Below are 21532 nucleotides of genomic sequence, written 5' to 3'. Positions count from 1 at the left end.
GGGCGCAGCAAGGGAGGGCACGCTACAAAGAGTATGCATCCTAATTATGCTAATTGTTATGGTTTTTCCGCATGATTTATATTCATTTATATGTATCATAACCTAACAGTGGTATCACGAGCCTCTAATTAATTCCATAATAATTGCTTAACATGGTTAAATTTTATAAATTTGCAAGGAATTAAAAGGGGTGATTAATTTTCGTAATTGTAATTAATTGCAAATTTGCGTTTATTTAATTATATGTACGAAGTTTTTCGGCAGTTTCTTCGTTACTCAACGAAATCGAGGGATTTTTGTGTCAATTCCGCATGTAAAAGGCATTCTAAAATTTGACAAAACTACTATTTTTCGGCCAAAGCCAGAATTCCCAAATTCGAAGCCTAACTATGACTTTTCAGAGGTTTTAGTTTTTCGAATGCAAAGTTTGTAATTTTAAGATGTTAAATTTAAATATTTGTGATTCTTGTTGTTAAATCTTGAATTTTTGATTGACCTACTGTATATGTTTAACAAATTTGAATGCTTAAGCTTGTTAATTATACAAACCTAATTTGTAATTGTAATTAATTTGTTGAAATTCGAATAATTTAGAATTGATTTGATTTTCATAATTAATTGACGATTTAATTAGGTATCCATGATTAAACACCACCATAAAAATTGTTAATTTATGATAAATTTTAAATTTTTATGATCTAGATTTGAATCCATGATAATCGGAAATTAATTAATTAATAAATTTTCGATTTTTCGCCCTAAATTTATGAAATTAATATGTTTTATTAATTTGTCAATAAATTTGAATTAAAAAGTTTTAATTTTTTTGTAATTCGCTCATGATTGTGGCACGCACAAAGCAAAGGACGCTACGTGTTACCCTTAAGGGTGTTGTATAGTGCGGGCATGCGACGACGAGCAAAGGAGCTCGTCGCCCATGAGGTACGAATGCAACGAGCACCAAGCAAGAGGCGCGCGCAAAGCAAGGGAGTTGGGCGTGTGTGGCTCGATGGGAGATGGGCGATGGGCAATGCGGGTGCCAGGCGAGCAATCGCGTGTGGGCAGCAAGCGAGCTGCGCCACAGCGCGCGCTGCCTCGCCCAGCGAGCCGAGCAGTAGCGTTGAGCAATGCGGGCTGCGCGAAGCGTGCCCTGGCATGGCTGCGATGCGTGTGGCCTGCTCGTGCATGCCGAGCGATCAGTCGAAGGGGCGCAGCTGCCTCATGACTCGATGGGGCTTGGGCGCAAGCCCAAGTGCCTCGTCGTGTTACGATTGATGTGTTTTGAATTTAATTTTGAATTTTCAGTTCGGAAACGATTTTAATTAACTTTAAAATTCGTAATTTAAATTGTTTTCTCGGAATTTAATTTTGAATAATCTAATTATTATAAATTCTAATTTGTACTAATTATTTTACTAAAATTAAAACCTTGAATAAATTTAAATTCATTTATTTAATTCAACTGAAAATAAATTAAAGGATTCAATTATAAATTTTTATGAGCTTTAAATTTTAATTAAATTTGTATGTTTCCGGTTAGACTAGGAAATACAATTTTATGTTTAAAATTAGTAAAGCATGTAAATTTATTGGTTTAAGTGGGAGAATTTTAGTCAGAAACTCTTGATTAGGTATACATTCCTTTAAGGTTAAAACAACTTGATTAGAATTAATAAGGATTGAATAATTGGTATATTATTGGAACCCTTGATTAATTGCTGCAAATGTTTATGTGATGCATAATATTTTCTAATAACCAGCTATGTGGGCCATTCATGATAATGAATGGGTGAATGGTATATATTGTATATGTATTGTTTTGCAGGTTATTGAAAGTGACTAGTATGGCCCAAATAGGATAGAAAATATGGTCTGCGTACCATTAATTTGAATGTAAAATTGGTCTAATGCACCAAAGTTTTTAATTTAAATATGGTATGCGTACCATCAAATAGTTGTAATTAGTTTAATTATAGCTTATCCTATTTGAAGAAAATGGCGCCTCCCATGGATAATTCAAGACGAAGTTTCCAATCCATTTTCAAGACGGACTTTGAAGTTGAAGCTTCAAGATGAAGTCGGGCCATACTAGATCACATTTATATCTTATGCATGTTTTAAGTTATTTATTGCTTTAAATATGTCTTAATTATGCATGAGATTATGGCTTGATTATGTTGCATGATTAAGGATTTTAGTTCACTTAAAATCTAACCAACATAGTTAGAGCCTTAAGTTCCAAACTTTAAAATTGAGTTAAAAGGTGACGTGCCAAAATAACACTTACTTGGATAACCTTTACATCAATCTTAGTAATAGTTTTCCGCCATAGCGAGGTGTTACTTATTGATCCTAAAGGGGTAAGGTACACAAATAATTGTGAGTACATGTTAGTTTTGGTGAAACTCAATGATATAAGTAAGGAGTCCTTTTATGTCGTGGCAAATGAGATAGGTTTACCTAATATGCTCTTAGACGTACCTATCAACCAAGAGTAGTTTCTAGACTATTAGCAAAGGATTTTCTTACCTAAAATATTTTAGAATTGAGTCTAAATACATAATGTGCTTAATTCTTCAACGATTTTAGGATCTTGGAATCATTTTATTCACACCTGCCGGAACAATAAATTCGAATGAAATGCCAATGACTTGTTTAAATTGCATGATTTCTTTAATTGTCAAGTTATTACACATGATAAATGTTTAGACTTTGCATGCTTCAATGTATGTTTTAATTATTGTTTATAATTAAATATCTTGCACTGCAGTAAATCCTTTTAGAAAGGTAATAGTAAATTTCCTCGATTGGTAGTGAATCCAAGATCGATTCATGGAAATGAGAGAAAATGAGCAATTTAAATGTACGTTTCTTATATCGACTTTTATGGTTGTTTTCGAGTATCAAAGTCGAATGGAAAACCAATTGGTGCTTGTGAAATACAATGTAGTTTTGAATAATAAACCATTGAGTTTAAACGCTCAGGTTTACCAATGGTTAACAACCTAAAACCTTTGTCCATTTAATTCTCGAATGAGTCTAGTCCCTAGACATTCGAATAGATCGATGCTTAGAGAACTTTATAAGCTTCTGGTAAGATCATCTAAGTTGAAACAAAATATTCAACATAAATTAAATGGTAAGAACCTTGTTGGAGTGACATTGGACATGTCTTAACAAAGTATAAAAGTTCATATCAATCTTTTGATTTGAGTTCCACAAACCTTTAGCATTGTTACTTAGACCATGTCAACAAGTTAACATTCAAAAGCTCTATTTTTATGGACTTTTGTAAGTTGATTGATTTCTAGATCAATTCAAGACAAGCTAGTCTTACTTGTTGAAAGTAACTAAAGATATGAACTATTGTTAGAACACCTAGACAATAGAGTTCCATGCTAAAGAAAGATTTTATGACTTTATTATTTCACATGGTTTTGAGTGAATATGGATTTCTTTACTCAAAGTGATATAAGTTTGAATCTATTTGGCTAGTTCAAAGATTCAGAAGTATAAAACCCACTTGGCAAGAAATCATAAAGATCTAGGTTAGATCATGTTGATGATTACTTAAGTCAAGAATGATCATCAATGATTGTGTGTTGTAATTTCACGATCTAGCTGCATAAGATATGGCATATCTACGTTGGAATGATCGAAGTCAATTAGTACTTGATTCGATCAATGATGAATCATAAAGACTTTTCCTATAATTTCTAAAACAAAATGCTCAACTACCACCAAACTAAACCAAATTTGTCAAAGCTATTGAAAAGTAATTTCAGAATATCTTTTCATAATATATATCTAAAGAGTTGCTAAACTCAGTGGGAGCTTAGTGTTTGTTATTCAACAAACTAAGGCCCAATAATAGATATATGTTTCATTGTGATTTATTCAAATAAGACACAAGGGTATTGTTTCTACCACGAATTTTTGAGAACATAATGTTTGTTTGCTCGAAATAATGTCCTTTTGGAGATTCGTTTCCAAAATGACAAGTGGGAGAAAATAGACCTTGAAAGTCTTCGAGGCGAACAACAAACATAAACGGACATTCCGGAGGCTTTTCAAAGTTCTTTAGAAAATCCGAACATGTATTCTTTAAGGACTTTAGAAGTGGCTTTAAAGAATAGACATCTCTTAGAAGACTTTACAAGTGCTTCAAGGAGAACAGAATATTCAAAGGACTCTCTTATAAGCATTTACTAAGTTAAACATCAAAGAGTCAAAATGAGATTCTTAACCTATATTATAAGTCAAATAATTTAGCTGGATTTAGTATCTACTGAAACTAGAGGAGCTAAAATTACATGGATAGAATTCAATTGGGAATCATTCTGCAAAAGAATTTATCATGTATGATATAATATAAGGATTGCCAAAAACGTATCGTATGACTTTAGGCGTGACGAACATATACCAATCTCTAATTGATCTAAGTGAAGATCAACTAGATTGATATCAAGAAAAACTTATGGTACTTGAAAAGGTACATAAGAATAGTTCTTGATTCAGGGAAATAAAGATATGCTAAATATTGATGCTACACGCATAAACACTGGCAAAGGATCAAGCAAGATTCCTTTGGAGTTAACCGTTGGCAGAGACGAGCTAAAAAGCATCGTGTTTTGAAATGGCAACATGGATTGAACACCATGAGTTGTTGCGTGGGAAATTAAATATTAATTTCTATGTTCTGAGATACAGATGGAAAGTCTTCCACATATCTGTGAACTGCTTGGATAAGTAAATCCAAACAAAGCATCAATAGCAACCTATACAGTTGAAGTAAAATTACTTATTGCCTAAAAAGCAATAAAACATGGTTGTTTACCTTAAAGAGTTCTTCTCTGAACTTGGGTGAATCACATGTCTGCTGACTTGATGGTTCTTCATTACGAAATGTGTAGAACCACTATTGTAGCAAGAAAGACTAGATCACAAAATAAACATACTCAAAAGATCTTATCATCCTATCTCGAAGAACATTCGATGAAGAGGATATTAAAGATTGGCAAAGCATGATAACTAAACCTATGCAATAAGTGAGAAGCAACAATCACATTGTAGCACTGGAAATCAAGCATAGCTTTGAATTCCATTAATTGTTTTAAAGATGGGTTAGAGTCCCATGGTTGTAAAACATTGGGGTTGAACATTTATCATATATGAAATGTATTTTCATATTCCATTTAATCTTGGTTTAGTATTAAATGATGAGTCCCTTGAAATTGACGATATATTCAAGATAGACGGTCAGGACCAGTCATGTGACTAAGAAATGTCTATCAAGTGAACTTGAATGTCAAAAGTTGAAAATGGTCCCTGGTCGGAGTTTTCTATAAAGATGGATTGTAGGGGGTTTTTTTGTGCAAAACTTGTTTCCCGTTCTACAAGATGGGGGGTTCTTTAGAAAACCATAGAATTTTTGTACCTCGAAGGAGTTGCCACCAAACATTGTTTAAAGTCTCGTTTGGAGAGACCGCAAGTGACTCTATTTTGGATAAGGCTTTGAATCCTCGAAACGGATGGGTGAGATCCGGGCACGGAAACAAAATGCTTATTCCGCGAGCTTTAGAAATATTCAAGTACGTTGGCACAACATTTTCGAAAAAATATACCCTAGATTAGACTATGTGGGTTTGAATTTAGAGCAAATAGAATCTCTAATTGTATGGTGGTCACTTTGCTTTAAAGATTGATTTAAGGAACCTAAGGCCGGTTTTTCCAAGAAATTATCTTTGTTAAGCGTGATGTAACCTTTGTACTTTGTTGTATTAAGCATGTGCGGTGATGAAAGCAATAAAGCAAATAAAGCAACATCACAATACTAAATAAAGTGCGGAATTAGTAAATACAAGACCCCCTAGAAAGGACTGGGGAGTAGGTCCACATTGCCTAGAAATTGACTAGGCAAGTAAAGATGCGGAATTGAAAGTGCGGAATAGAAATTGCGATATTGAAATTGCGGTATTGAAAGTGCGATATTGTAGACACCTACTTTTGTCCCCATTCCCGAAAGGGAAGGTTCGATGATGAAAGCATAAATCTCCACTTGACAACGCATCTCCTATAAAATAACGAATCTCGATCACCCCTTTTCATTTCACCCGAAACCTGCTATTTATAGAAACCTGCTATTTATGGAAACCTGCTAAAAATAGTAACTGCCGTAATGCGTAGTTGTTAAAAGTGGCAAGTCATAAAAGATAGAAACCTGTCAGAATTAGGTGTTGCACTCCAACATAAATCCTAAATGAGATAGAAATTGCGAGAGAATCCTATTCCTAATATGATTCGAAAGTAAGAGTTACGTATTAATTAAAATCCTAACGAGCCTAGAGTTCGTAATGGGCCCAGACGCATTCCGTCACAAGGTTAATACGCACTAAAAGACTCGATTAAGTCTCAAATACTCCGGATTCTAGGAATCCGAATCTGACTAAGAAAATAGCCCAAATCCTATTTTCAACGCCTGACTCTGGGCGCCGAAAAGGCCTGGGCGCTGAAATTACCTGGGACATGTTCTTTCCTAATTCCTCGTGGATTAGAGCTTTACAATTCTATCTTTCCACGAACTCTTTTCTATAAATATAGCCCAAGTTCGACGTGAAAAAAGAACAACACACAATTATTATTCTGAGTATTGACTCTAAACCCCTAAGCCTAAGCCTCACACTGCAAAAACTGATCACGCGTTCTGTCGCAATCGATCCATAAATCGAACAGAACGTATCCTGTCCCATAACTTGAGATTCGTTAAATAAAAGGAGAAATAGCAAAGTCAAAGTGGTTAGTTTTTTAGAACCGTGGCGCATCTCTCAAGGGTGCGTCGTAATGTGTCCCTTTTCCATGGTTTAATTGCTTTCCTCGCCCTTTTATGAACTGTTAAACTAATTAAATCTGATTGTTCTATCACGCCTAATAAAGATAATATCTTGGGAAATCGGATTATCATGCTAGGTCCCTTAATACAATCTAAATCAGATAATCGCGCTCGATCTAGTACTATATGTTGCATATTGTTAAAACCAACTCAGATTAGTTTAATAGTTAACGCATGTCCCTTCAATTATTTATGCTGAGCTAGTATGGATATCCTGCCTCTGGAGTTATCGAAGAGCGAGTACTCCTCTCGGTAGTTACAGTCCCCCGAACCCTCAATCTCTACCTTGTGGGTGTATGTTGAGAGATCCCCACACCAGGGATCACAAGGGAACCTACGGCCGTCGTGGTCAAACATAATTGCACTCCCTTTATGTCACGATAACCGGGTTGTGTCAGTTTTTCTCATTGTCGTTAAAAACTGAATGGCGACTCCTATATTACTAGTCAATTGGGTGTAAACTCACAGGAAATCCAATTACACTTGATTTGACAAAAAGAAACGTCACACCCACGAGGGACAAGGTCACGCATTAGCTTCGTGCTTTGTCGACCCCCTCACAGTGGCGACTCCACTGGGGATAGTGAAGGAAATACTCGTGCTCGTAGGTAATCAAAATAGCCGAAGGGTGAAACGATCCTACCCCGCGTTTATTTCCCCATCAAGTTGGGACGACCTGAAAATCAGCATATTAATGTGAACGGACAGAACCGCATAACGAATCTTGGCTCCCTTGATGTTTCATCTCGGGAGTTGGGACTAAGGATACCCATCGCCAACCGGGGGGTGCATACGCTTCGAATGTTGTCCACTCGGCACTTTCGCTAGTAGTACACCCGTCCCAAACCCAATCGCTCGCCCATTAGGTCCCTCTCATTGGTGCATGCCCCCTTGGCTTACATCGTGATTGGCCTCTCGGGCGAAATTCGTCTGTTGAAGGCACTACCTCGACCGGGGCATGTGTTGGATCTGCGATAGAAGCGGTACCAAGCCAGGCGCAAATAACTACCCATAGAAGCCTATCATAAACTACATGACATATTATTATTTCCTCATGATGGAATGTTAGTTATGTGTAGCGAAATATATGATTGTGTGTGACAAACTATCCTAGAAAAACCAACGACCTTAAAAATTGCCCAAACATTCATAAACCAATTTGCCAAAGAGTTATACCGAAATACGTGTTCCGCAAACCCGAACTATCGCCACAAAAATAAGCGACGCTCGGGATGGCCTGTAACGAATCCCACAGACGCTGCACAACGAGTAAAGGACGTTATTGGGCAAGCACGCAAAATCAAAGTCGCATAAACAAAAGTAGACGCAAACAGAAAACGAGAACCAGCCAGGGACGCATTTTCAACGCCCCGGGTTGGGCGCCAGAATTTCTCACGCCCGACGCTGGGCGCTGAAGTTGCTGCTTGGCCTTCTGGTCAGACGCAGCAGCCTCGGTGCCCGCGCAAAAGGAAAATACGTAGCACAAAAAAAACGTTCGTAAAACAAATTGCTACGAGAGCGTAAGAAGAAGCACTCGATTCTAGAAGCGACTTAAAAAAAAAATTAACTCTTTGCGTCGTTGTTAGGCCTCCTACGACGACAATGCTCGGCACCAAAACCGGACCTGCCAATAATTATAAATGTCACACGGGCAAAGATTTTCGAAAATATAAAGTGTTCAAATTGCACACATAGTAGTCCAAATATACTAGTCCGACTCAAGGGTAGTCATAAAATGTTTAAAAACCGACTCACGAAACAAACAAATGTGTCTCCTACTCCACAACAATAATGCAGGGCCCCTGAATACCTACCCGTGATAGCCATCAAGGAGCGCGATGGAAGAAGCATATCCCGAACATCTATACCTAGAGGTCGCACAAACCCAAGAGATGCATGCTCTGGAACACGACTCTCTACGTTCTCAAAGGCCACTCGCCTCAAAGAACCATGCTATGCCAAAAACGCTCCCCAATTCACATGCTTTCGGGCTATTGTTTGGGTTAGAAAAGAAAAGAGCGAGGAATGAAACAGAAATTATGGCATTAGCCCTTCAAGATGAATTGTTCGATCCTACTAAGTTGATCGCTCCATCACCCTCAAAAGATGAACAAATCCAACGAGGGTGGGGCAAGACTTTCAAATGGACTAATGCTCGTGGGATGAAGTTCAAGATATCTGCGGGAGAGGGTCCGATGTACGAAGAATTAGAGTCTGAATCCGAGTCTGATTCCGAGTCCGAACCTAGAAAAATTGTAACCCCTCCCAAAAATAGTTTAGACCCGGAAATATCTACTCCGGGAGATCTTTTTGATGTAATGCTTCATGACTTTAATAAGATAAACAAAACTTTTGAGTATATGCCGCTTAAAAATCCGAGTAATAATGCAGAATGTCTCGCCACTAATGAGCACGAAAAAGAGCCAGAAGAGGAATATGCCGAATTAATAAAAGCTGTAAGTGAACAAGAACTCAAAACTCCTATAATTGAGGACACAGAATCTGTAAATATTGGAACAGAAGAAAATCCTAAAATCATCAAAATTGGCCTCACCTTAACTCCCACTGAAAATGCCGATCTAATCTCCACTTTGCGGGAATTCGAGGGTGTCTTTGCTTGGTCCTACAAAGACATGCCAGGAAGAGATCGAGAAATCGCTGAGCATAAAATTCCGCTAGATCCCAAAATGACGCCAGTAAAACAAAAGCTACGGCGGCTCAAACCAGAGTTAGCCTTGAAAATAAAAGAACAAGTCACTAAACAATTAGACGCCGGCTTCATAAAAGTCTCCAACTACCCAGAATGGGTGGCCAATATTGTCCCCGTAGCTAAAAAAGATGGACGAGTGCGAATGCGCGTAGACTTTCGAGACCTCAACAAAGCCAGTCCCAAAGATGACTTCCCTCTACCTCACATTGACATACTAGTAGACAACACCGCAGAACACGCGCTTCTCTCCTTTATGGACGGGTACGCCGGATATAACCAAATACTTATGGCAGAAGAAGACATGGAAAAAACAACCTTCATTACCCCTTGGGGTACATATTGTTACACTGTAATGCCTTTTGGTTTGAAAAACGCGGGGGCCACCTATCAAAGAACAACCACCACGTTACTCCATGACATGATACACAAACAAATCGAGGTCTATGTAGACGACATGATCGTCAAATCTAAAGACCGGCACGGTCACCTCCCGGCACTTAGAAAGTTCTTCACCCGAATCTTGAAATATAACATGAGACTAAATCCACAAAAATGTGTGTTCGGGGTAACCTCTGGAAAATTGCTAGGATATGTTGTTAGTACGCGAGGAATCGAGATTGACCCATCCAAGATCAAAGCCATTACCGAAATGCCCCCACCTAAAACTGAAAAACAGATAAGGGGCTTCCTAGGAAAGCTGCAATACATTAGTAGGTTCATTTCCAAGCTTACTATGACTTGCGAGCCAATATTCAAAAAATTAAGAAAAGAAGAAAAAGCCGAATGGGATGAACAATGCCAAATTGCCTTCGATAAAATCAAAGAATATCCAAGCAAACCACCCGTCCTTTCCCCGTCTTTGCCCGGAACCCCTTTACGCCTATACCTAACCGTCACGGATACTGCAGCGGGAGCTATGCTCTCACAGTGTGTACATGGATCCGAGCGAGCCATCTACTACTTGAGCAAGATGTTCATACAGTACGAGACGAGATACACAGAACTTGAGAAGACCTGCTTCGCCCTCATCTGGGCATCCAAAAAACTCAGACATTACCTATTGGCGCACACTGTTCATATAGTGTCACAACTAGACCCCTTAAAATATATGTTCGAAAAGCCCGCCCTAAATGGTCGCCTGTCCAGGTGGCTAGTCATGCTCTCAGAATTCGACCTAAAATTCATGCCAGAAAAAACAATCAAAGGAAGAGCGGTAGCCGAGTTCCTGGCCGAGCATGCCACGAATGAGGAAACCACGAAAGCTTACCTCCTCCCTGACGAGGAACTTCTGATGATACGAGACGACTATTGGACACTATACTTTGATGGCGCATCCAATCAGAAGGGATGCAGCGTCGGAGTTCTCCTAGTCAGTCCCGAAGGGGCCCATATACCAATTTCCGTCAAACTTGACTTCGAGGCCACAAACAACGCCGCCGAATATGAAGCCTGCATAGTTGGGCTAGAGGCCGCAAGTAGCCTCGGAGTCAAGTATCTACAAGTCTTCGGGGATTCTTCCCTAATAATCAACCATATATCCAAAAGATGGAAGGTCCGAAGCACCAGTCTCTCAAAATATCAAGCTCACTTAGACCAAATAGTCGAGCAATTCGAAAAAATCGAGTATACATACTTACCAAGAGACGACAACCAATTTGCGGATGCACTAGCAAAGCTAGCTTCAATGCCCAACATCCCGAATGAATGGGACGGAATGACCCTTCGGGTCGAACGAAGGAAAGAGCCGGCTTATTGTTGTGCCATAGACTCCGAACCTGAAAACACCGAAGAAGAACCATGGTATACGGACATCCTCCGTTACAAAACAAGTGGGGAATTCCCCCCCAAACACCTCCCCGCGAGCACAAAAGGCCCTACGCCTCCTCGCTTCACAATATAGCATAATTCTGGGGGAACTGTACAAATACACGCCAAATAAAATCAAGTTACTTTGTGTCCACCAAAACCAAGCCCAAAGACTAATGGAAGAATACCATAACAGCGTGTGCGGACCTCATATGAACGGAAAAATGCTATCCCAAAAATATCCCGCTCAGGGTACTATTGGACAACTATGGAAACCGATTGCCATCACTTTGTAAAAACTTGCCCAAAATGCCAAATCTTCAGTAATCTTAACCACTTGCCTCCCTCAGAACTATACACCTTCACTTCTCCATGGCCCTTTTCCACCTAGGGTATAGATATAATCGGCAAGGTAACACCAACAGGCGTAGGGGGACACGAGTACGTTTTAGTCGCAATTGATTACTTCACTAAATGGGTAGAGGCAGTCTCCTATGCAAAATTAACGGCCAAACATGTCGCTCGATTCCTAGAAAAGAACATATTCTGTCGATACGGGGTTCCACATGAAATCATAAGTGACCAAGGTTCCCACATTAGGGCCGAAGTCCAAGACCTGCTCGAAAAATATCATGTCAAACATCATAAATCCTCTCCTTATAGGCCGCAAATGAACGGCGCGGTAGAGGCGGCCAAAAAAAAATATTAAAGTCATAATCGAAAAAATGGCCGAAAATTATAAGGATTGGCCCAACAAATTACACTTCGCATTATGGGGCTATCGAACCTCAATCCGCACCTCCATTGGAGTAACACCCTACTCCTTGGTATACGGAATGGAAGCAGTTCAACCGATTGAGTTGGAAATTCCCTCCCTCCGGATCGTCCTAGAAAGCAAGCTGCCCGAGGCCGATTGGGTTCAAGCTAGGTACGACGAGCTCGTCCTTTTAGACGAACGGAGGTTGAGAGCTTTACATCACGTGCAAGTGTATCAAAAGCGCATCGCAAGGCAATTCAACAAAAGAGTCAAACCTCGAAATATCAAAGAAGGCGATTTTGTGTTAAAAGAAGTCCGCGCACCTACTACGGACCCTCGAGGAAAATTCCGGCCTAATTGGACCGGACCATATTTTGTAAAGACCATCCTACCTGGCGGAGCAGTCCAACTAGCCGACATAGATGGAGCGGAATTCGCTAACCTCACGAATTTAGACCAATTGAAAAAGTACTATATTTAATAAAATTCAGTCAGGAGTTGAGGCATCTAATAAAACACATTAAGACTCATAAGCAAGCATTCTGCGCATTACTCTAAGCAAACGGCTTAAAACTCGCTAAAGTAGGAAGGACGAAGGACAAAGTTTCAGCGCCCAGGACTGGGCGCCTTTATTTTTAACGCCCAGGCCTGGGCGCCGATATTTTCTACGCCCGAATTGGGGCGTCATTCTCTCTTGCCACCTATCCTCCCGCTTCTGCAAGTGTTCGTACTCCTTTTTTCGGATCATCAAAAGAACCACGAACACTTGGGGGGGTAGCAGATGTGTAATGAACGCCCCTTTCAAAAATTTCAAAAAATCATAGCTAGAACTACGCGCGACCTGATTCTGACAAGATACGTAGGCAATCCTTATCAAGGATTCGATCCAATAAAATTAAAAAATATTAAAGTCATGGAGCACATTAAGATAAAAGGATATTACAAAGGGCACTATACCCCAACCCATGCACGGGCAAGGCCAAATAGAATGAAAACAAAGACACGAGAATTTTCAGGAACAAGCCCAACAAAGGAGTATGGCACGAGTCGGCAAAAAACGAAAAATAGTGAACACGCATATGTAACACCCCAAGTAGTCGGCTAGTCTAAAAATATGTGTGCACTCTTGTATGAACTCATTTTTTTATATGGAATTCTTTCTCTTTTCGAAATTCGACGTTGGTTTAGAAAGCTAGTACTGCTATAATGGTTGAGGCAAAGCCCATGGAAGGCTCAAAACATTCTTGCACCCAAAATTCGCAAAAAATAAAATATATATACATGCGGAATACAAGAATGAATATATACAAAACAGGAGGCAAGCCTAAGACTCGTCATCGGCTTCATGTCTCCAAGCCTCGCCGGTCCATCCACTCCACTCCCCGTGGTATGAGGACCCCCAGCCAGAATCACCCCAAAAATGAGGCTGTGGCTGCAACTCGGGGCTAGGCTCTCGAGCCACCGACACGGAACGTCGCCTACGCTCCGGGTCGGACCTCTCCCCGGAAGAACTCGCCCCCACATCGGAACGGCGATGCCGTAGGGGCGAGTGCCGTGCCCTTTGTCTCTCCTCACGACCGCGTCCCCCACCCAAGGGACCTGCGTCGTCGGCCCCGGCTCGTCCAGCCCCCGTATGCAAAAACAAAAAGGAAGGTGAGTAAAGGAAAGCCAAACAAAAGGTACAGATCAAAAGAAAAAAAAGAGGGCACATTACCCGAGTGGAGTGGGGGCTCCTGCAAGAAAGTGCAGATCGGGCCCGAACCAACGCGGACTTCAACCGGTTGATCACCCCCACAATCGCGTTGGCCGTACGGGCCGGAACCTGAAACAGGAATGTTAGTAACAAAAGAAAAAAAAAACAAAAGATATAAGAAGAGTGCACCAATAAAAGGTGCATACCGCCTGTACTCCCTCAGGGAGCGGAGCATGGAAAACCCGGTCTTCCGGGACATTCTCCACAATCTCGGATCCACTCTCTCCGGTATACGAGATCCGAGCATCGGGAAGCACCCATCCCCCTAACGAAGGGTCAGGATACTCCTGCACAAAACACGGTAAACATAAACACATAGGCACGAGCATGAAAACCCTAACAAAAAAAAATCAGTACAAAAAGAGAGAGCAACTCACAACGCCAGGCTCCGGGAGACGAAGAGAATCCTGGATAAACTGATAATAGCTAGCTCCCACTATCACCAACTCCGTCGCCGGCACGCCAGCCCTCGAGTGGACCCTCCACGACTCGCCTATCGAACGAGTAGACAGCATGGTCGCAGGCGGGGGCTTAGGCACCGAAAAAACCCCGACCGTCTGCATACGTACCCGCTCTCCCATGTACCAGACAGGGTCGCGGCAGCCAACGAACAAGACCCGCATCTGGCTCAGGGCATAACTATCCCTGACCGAAGCATAAGTACCCCTAAAGGAGAGCCATGGGGTCCAAACCACTTGTTTCGTACAGACACGGTCAGATCTCGCACATAGAAAATAAAAGAAAAATGACGAAATACGAGATAGAGGATAAGATTCTGTACATGCTCAGGGTTCCCGTCCCTAATGAGATCCCACACGGTATCGGGCGGTGGACGCGCAGTCAGCTTCTTCTTCCAACCCCAACGACGACCGGCAGGGTACTCCAAAGGCCTCTGCCCCTTTCGGGGAGCCAGCCAAGGCAAGTGCTCAAAAGCCCACAGCTATAAAAGGAAAAGACAATAATACGTCAAAAAGGGGGCCCGATAAAAGCGAGAAAACAAAAGAAAGGCTAGGCACATACCTCGATCAAACGCGGCACTCCCGCCAATGTAATGACAAAGTGACGTCTACACGGGTCCGAGTCGCGCACCGCCAAACTCATCAAGCCGACGAGCATCGCGTAGCCCAAATCGCCCCAGCAATAGTCACCCAGCGTAGACACATCCTCCGGCATGCCTATCCACCTCGGGTCAAAGGTGTCAGTCGGACCCGATAGAAAAGTGGAAGTAATAAAATGGAGGTAGAATAGTCGGGCCTGTCTCGAAGACGACTCCTCCACCCCATGATCCAGGGCCCACATCAGTTCAGCAAAAGGTATCCCACGGGGCTGGTACAAAGGCAATCTCATGCCCATCTACGAGCCCAGGAGCCTGGTACCCTCAGCAACGGTCGGCAGTGGGCCATCCGACCCCAGGCGAACGGGGTTCCCTATAAAGGTCAAGCCCGTCAAAGCCGTGTAGTCCTCAGGAGTGATCGTCATCTCACCCCAAGGAAAATGAAAAGTGTTGGTGGTATCCCACCACCACCTCATGAACGACCGCAGAAAGGACAGGGAGATGTTAAGACGCAGTATCTCCCAGAAAGTCTCGACCACCGGAAACAGTGAGCTCGCCCTCACCAAAGCCTGGGCGTCCGAGCTCAGGAAACCAAAAATAGTCTCGCTCGTCGCTGCACCGTAGCCGTGAAACGTAGTGTCCCTCCTCGCGTGAAGGCGGGTAGTCACGTGGTGCTCTAGGTCGTAGTGCAGGTCTCGACCGTCGTAGAACTCAGGACCCACCCATAGGGGTCCCGCGCCAGTAGACTGACGCGTCATGCCACGCTCCTCGTGGCCACCAGAAGGAGGTGACAACTCGTCAGACATGCTGATCAACGATACAACAAGGCATTATACCTTTAACAAAATTGGCACTCACACCAATCACTAAAAGAGTGCATTCCGCTCATAAAATGGAGTCGTATAATTTTTGTTCCCTAAAAACATGATACTAAGTTCATATTGAGCAAAAATTCTCTAAGTAAAAAAAATTATTATTAACTCCAACAAAATCAAAATTCTACCATAATTTGTCATTCATGAATTATGAGGAACGCAAGCAATATACCAAAAACACCTACATTGTAAGAAAACACTAGAGTCGTAAGTATACTTGGGGGCTAGTATAAACATGCCCAAATTCAACAAGAATCAACATACTTGCGAAAATTAACATGCACAAACTAATTAACATGTTATGTAGAACATTTCCAACTACCTAATTGAAGGAAAGGGGCACAAAATCAAAAACCCCCAAATCAATTTCATGCACAAAAAAACTTGACCAAAATTACTGAAATTGACAAAAAAGCTCAAAATTACTGAAAATTACTTACATTGGGAAGATTAGGGAGTGACTTGGAGTAGAATTGGCAAAGAAAAGTGAAGAAACGAGCAAAAAATCAGTTGAAAGAAGTAAGGAGTTTGAGCGAAAATGGTGGAAATGGGAAAGGAAGGAGACGGTCCGCGTATTTAAAGACCAGTCTCCCCTTCGCATTTTCAACGCCCAGCTCTGGGCGTTAGGAATTCTCGCGCCCAGAGCTGGGCGCTGAAAGTGTTTCCCAGACAGCGAATATTCGCTGTCGGGCACGCGCAATCCCTATTTGTGTAAAACATCCGTTATCTTGACATTTGTTTCCCAAAAACGGTATTTTGCAATATCGTTAACAAAAAATATACACAGTGTGGACCCACTTATAGGACACACCTAATCGGGAAATATTGCGACCCACCAACAGGTTGTAATCACAAAAAGCCCTTCTACATAGGCAAAATGAAAAAGCAAGAAATTCAAAATGGGCTCGCCCACCCTCAGCGGGCGGGGTCTGCGTCACTAGCCGCGCAGGTCCTCAGTTTTCCAAAAATAAAATTTTCAAAATTCAAAATGAAACAGGCTCGCCATCTTCATCCGGCGGGGTCTACGGCGCAAACCACGTAGGTCCTTATTTTCAAATTTCAAAAATAGATTCGTCCACTTCCATCGGACGGGGTGTCCACCCCTAGCGGACGGGTTCGCCATCTTTAGCCGGCGGGGCCTACGTAGGTCCTTATTTTCAAATTTCAAAAACAGATTCGTCCACTTCTATCGGACGGGGTGTCCACCCTTAGCGGACGGGCTCGCCATCTTTAGCCGGCGGGGTCTGCGTCGCTAACCGCGCAGGTCTTTAGTCGCTGCAGCGATAAATTTTTTTGGTTTTCTGTTTTTCCAAAAAAGAACGATGTGAGTAGCTTTAGGTTTTCCGTTTTTTCCAAAAAAGAACGATGTGAGTAGCTTTCCCTTTTTTCTTTAATTTAAAAGAATGGTTTTTCGTTTTTTCCAAAAAGAACGATGTGCTGGATTTTCCTTCGTTTTACGTCCCATAAAAACAAGGGGGTTTTCTCGTTTAGCTAACCCTGAAAATGAGAATCTTTAAAAATATTTTTACCTCGTGATTGGGTTTGGTCAGGCCCAATTACACTTTATAGCTTTGATTTCGAAAAACATCTGTAGCTACTCCCAATGACAAAGTGAGGGAGTTCCTACGCCTCTTTAGATACTTCCAATGACAAAGTGAGGGAGTATTCTATACTATTCGTTGACAAATCCCAATGACACGTGAGGGATATGTCGACACTTCAAGTGATGACCCTTAAGTCAAAAGTTATCACTCGGGGGCTCGTGAGACCCTCGCAAAAGCAGGTCACCATGGCTTGTGCGACACACTCCGTCTAATACTTTGACCATCGTCTTACTCCAAGACTCAGTCAAAGTGGGGGCTAACTGTAGACACCTACTTTTGTCCCCATTCCCGAAAGGGAAGGTTCGATGATGAAAGCATAAATCTCCACTTGACAACGCATCTCCTATAAAATAACGAATCTCGATCACCCCTTTTCATTTCACCCGAAACCTGCTATTTATAGAAACCTGCTATTTATGGAAACCTGCTAAAAATAGTAACTGCCGTAATGGGTAGTTGTTAAAAGTGGCAAGTCATAAAAGATAGAAACCTGTCAGAATTAGGTGTTGCACTCCAACATAAATCCTAAATGAGATAGAAATTGCGAGAGAATCCTATTCCTAATATGATTCGAAAGTAAGAGTTACGTATTAACTAAAATCCTAACGAGCCTAGAGTTCGCAACGGGCCCAGACGCATTCCATCACAACGTTAATACGCACTAAAAGACTCGATTAAGTCTCAAATACTCCGGATTCTAGGAATCCGAATCTGACAAAGAAAATATCCCAGATCCAATTTTCAACGCCTGACTCTTGGCGCCGAAATCTTCGGCGCCCAGGCCTAGGCGCTGAAATTACCTGGGACGTGTTCTTTCCTAATTCCTCGTGGATTAGAGCTCTACAATTCTATCTTTCCACGAACTCTTTTCTATAAATATAGCCCAAGTTCGACATGAAAAAAGAACAACACACAATTATTATTCTGAGTATTGACTCTAAACCCCTAAGCCTAAGCCTCATGCTGCAAAAACTGATCACGCATTCTGTCGCAATCGATCCATAAATCGAACAGAACGTATCCTGTCCCATAACTTGAGATTCATTAAATAAAAGGAGAAATAGCAAAGTCAAAGTGGTTAGTTTTCTGAGAACCGTGACGCACCTCTCAAGGGTGCGTCGTAATGTGTCCATTTTCCATGGTTTAATTGCTTTCCTCGCCCTTTTATGAACTGTTAAACTAATTAAATCTGATTGTTCTATCACGCCTAATAAAGATAATATTTTGGGAAATTGGATTATCATGCTAGGTCCCTTAATACAATCTAAATCAGATAATCGCGCTCGATCTAGTACTATATGTTGCATATTGTTAAAACCAACTCAGATTAGTTTAATAGTTAACGCATGTCCCTTCAATTATTTATGCTGAGCTAGTAAGGATATCCTGCCTCTGGAGTTATCGAAGAGCGAGTACTCCTCTCGGTAGTTACAGTCCCCCGAACCCTCCATCTCTACCTTGCGGGTGTATGTTGAGAGATCCCCACACCAGGGATCACAAGGGAACCTACGACCGTCGTGGTCAAACATAATTGCACTCCCTTTATGTCACGATAACCGGGTTTTGTCAGTTTTTCTCATTGTCGTTAAAAACTGAACCTTTAAATGTTAAAAGGTGTCATCTTTGATTACCCCATATTTGAAGGTGATTCTAGTTCAAAGAGGTGATTGTAAACAACTTTGGACATCCTTGAATCTTGAAAGTTTGCATTTTGTATTTTGAAAAAGTTTGTATTTTTGGAAAACATGTATGATTGTTGCAAGTGGTGTTTTTAATGATTAAAAAACACCAACTTGCTAATCATTTTGAAATCAAAGCAACATAGTTGATTAGAATGGGATTCGGATTTACCTAGTTAGGTTTAGGCAAGAGCTCCCAATTGCTTTTGAATTTAGGAATTTTGTATGTGTTTTTGAGGAGTTTTTGAGTTGTATTTTGAGGCGTAATGTCAGAATTACGACGTTGTATTGTTGTTCTCCTCCTCACTATGCTGAAAATGAGGGGTATTTATAGGGAGAATGGGTGCAAGGCGCCAGCACACGCCAGCGCAGGGCGCTGGACCAGCGCAGTGCGCTGCTGACGTGGCTTGAATGCCGCCAAAGCAAGGACGCGGGCTCCGTCCTTGTTTCGTCTTGTAGTGTTGTACCTGTTGTACGAATAGTACTAGGTTTGGCGTTTTGTATTTGCTTGGAGGTTAAGCCATCATTTAGCGTCTAAAAACAAGCCTTTCTCGGGTTTTGAATTCCAGTTTTACGAGACGGGGCCCGGCATGCTCGATTTTGTAGGTCGGCGCCCGAATTTGACTTGCCTTATATGATTTTGAGTGGAAAAGGCCTAGTAAAACTAATGGGATGGTCTACTAGATGAGATTGTACTTGGATTTTGAAATTGGATTTGGAAAGTTGTATTTTGTACCGAGAACCGAAAGGGGAACGGTCTCGGGGTTGGATTTTGGATCTTGAATTTTGAAAGTATTCTTAGCATTGGGATTTTCGCCTGGAGTTATTCCAATCACCTAGTAAGGATAATGGTATCGTCATCATCCCAAAGGGGAGACACAAATTAGGTGTCTACAGAAGCACCCACTTTGACTGAGCGTTCGGTTAGGAAAGCGCAAGTCAAAGTATTTCGAAAGGGACGGAGAATGATCAAGATGTTCTGCAATCGAGACCACTCTTTGTACGCCGGTACCTGCATAAAACAGGCGTTAGAAAAAAAGATAGAGTCTACCTCGGTGCGGTTGGTGATGACTCCGGTTTGTACTTGTACTTTTCCGCCTTCAATTCAGGACGGAGTTTGGCATCGAAAATTTTGAATCTTGAATTTTTTTGAATTTTGAATTTTTGAATTTGAAAACCCGGAGTTGATCCGTTGGGGATGTGCTTTGCTGGGGATAAGAGCTTTTTACTGGCCCTTAAAACTTCTTTGAAATTTCGACTGACTTTCCCGGAGCTTGGCTCCGTTGGAAGTTGAACGCCTGAGTCGTTGTATTTTTTGGACTTTGTATTCTTGAAATATTCATTTATTTATACTTGGAGATACGGGTGTATACCCGTTTTTTCGATGGATGGCCTGATGCGATGTTTGATGCTTGGTGCGGAAGACCGTAGCAGCAAAGGATGTGCAATCAGCACGGGAGACCGCGCGCTAAAGATTCGCGCATGCAGGGGGCAGCGCTGGGCGCTGGGGCGGCGTACGGCGCGGGGCAGCACTATATAAGTGCCCCTTGCCCTGCCATTTTGAGGAGCACTTCTTGCTTTCTTGTTTTCTTTCTCTCTCAAAGGTCGAATTATCTTCCCTTGGTCTTGTTCTTGCCTTATCCATGTAAGTATTTCATGTTTTTGCTTATGAAATAATTCTAGGATTGCATGTAGTTTTGATTTTCTCGTACTTTGAAATGATGCTTGTATGCTTAAGCCTCTTGAATCTTGTAGAAGACTGTTTGATAGCCACTTGAACTTGAAATGTTGGAACTTGTAGTTTTGAATTTTTGAAAGTTTTCTTGAAGGTATATTTTTGTATCGGCTTCGGCATGGATAGCCTAGGCGTTGATGTAGAACTTGTATACCTGCTTTGGCATGGATAGCCTAGGTGTTGGTGCTTGAATTTGTATACCTGCTTTGGCGTGGGTAGCCTAGGCGTTGGTGTTGAACTTGTACCTTGAACTAGAGGTCACTGGGGATTTGTCTTGAATTTTTTTTTTTTACTTTGTTTAGGCTAGTATAGGATAGCCCCCAGTTTAGAATTTTGACATCTTGTATTCCACTTGATTTAGTATGCCTCGTCACACTCGGAGGAAGCTCGCCGAATTATCGGTGGTTCGAGCTGCTGAGGAGTACGCTTCGGATGATGAAGCGGCTGCAATAAACGCGCCAGACGGGGGTGTGGTTCCCCGGGATGCGCCTACTTTTGGTGGTACTGGTTGGAGCCCTTCCGACCTGGTGTTTCGGCCAGAGTGGCACTTGTCTCAGCGGCCTGGCGCTGGCATGGTGAGTATTGTACTGCGTTTTGAATTCGTATTTTGTAGTTGTATAGGTTTGGAGTTAACTCGTTCACCTGTAGGCCGATGGAAAGCCGTTTCGTA

This window comes from Spinacia oleracea, chromosome 4, assembly GCF_020520425.1.
Source record: "Spinacia oleracea cultivar Varoflay chromosome 4, BTI_SOV_V1, whole genome shotgun sequence".
Classification (NCBI taxonomy): Eukaryota; Viridiplantae; Streptophyta; class Magnoliopsida; order Caryophyllales; family Amaranthaceae; genus Spinacia; species Spinacia oleracea.
This window is presented reverse-complemented; position numbering follows the sequence as displayed.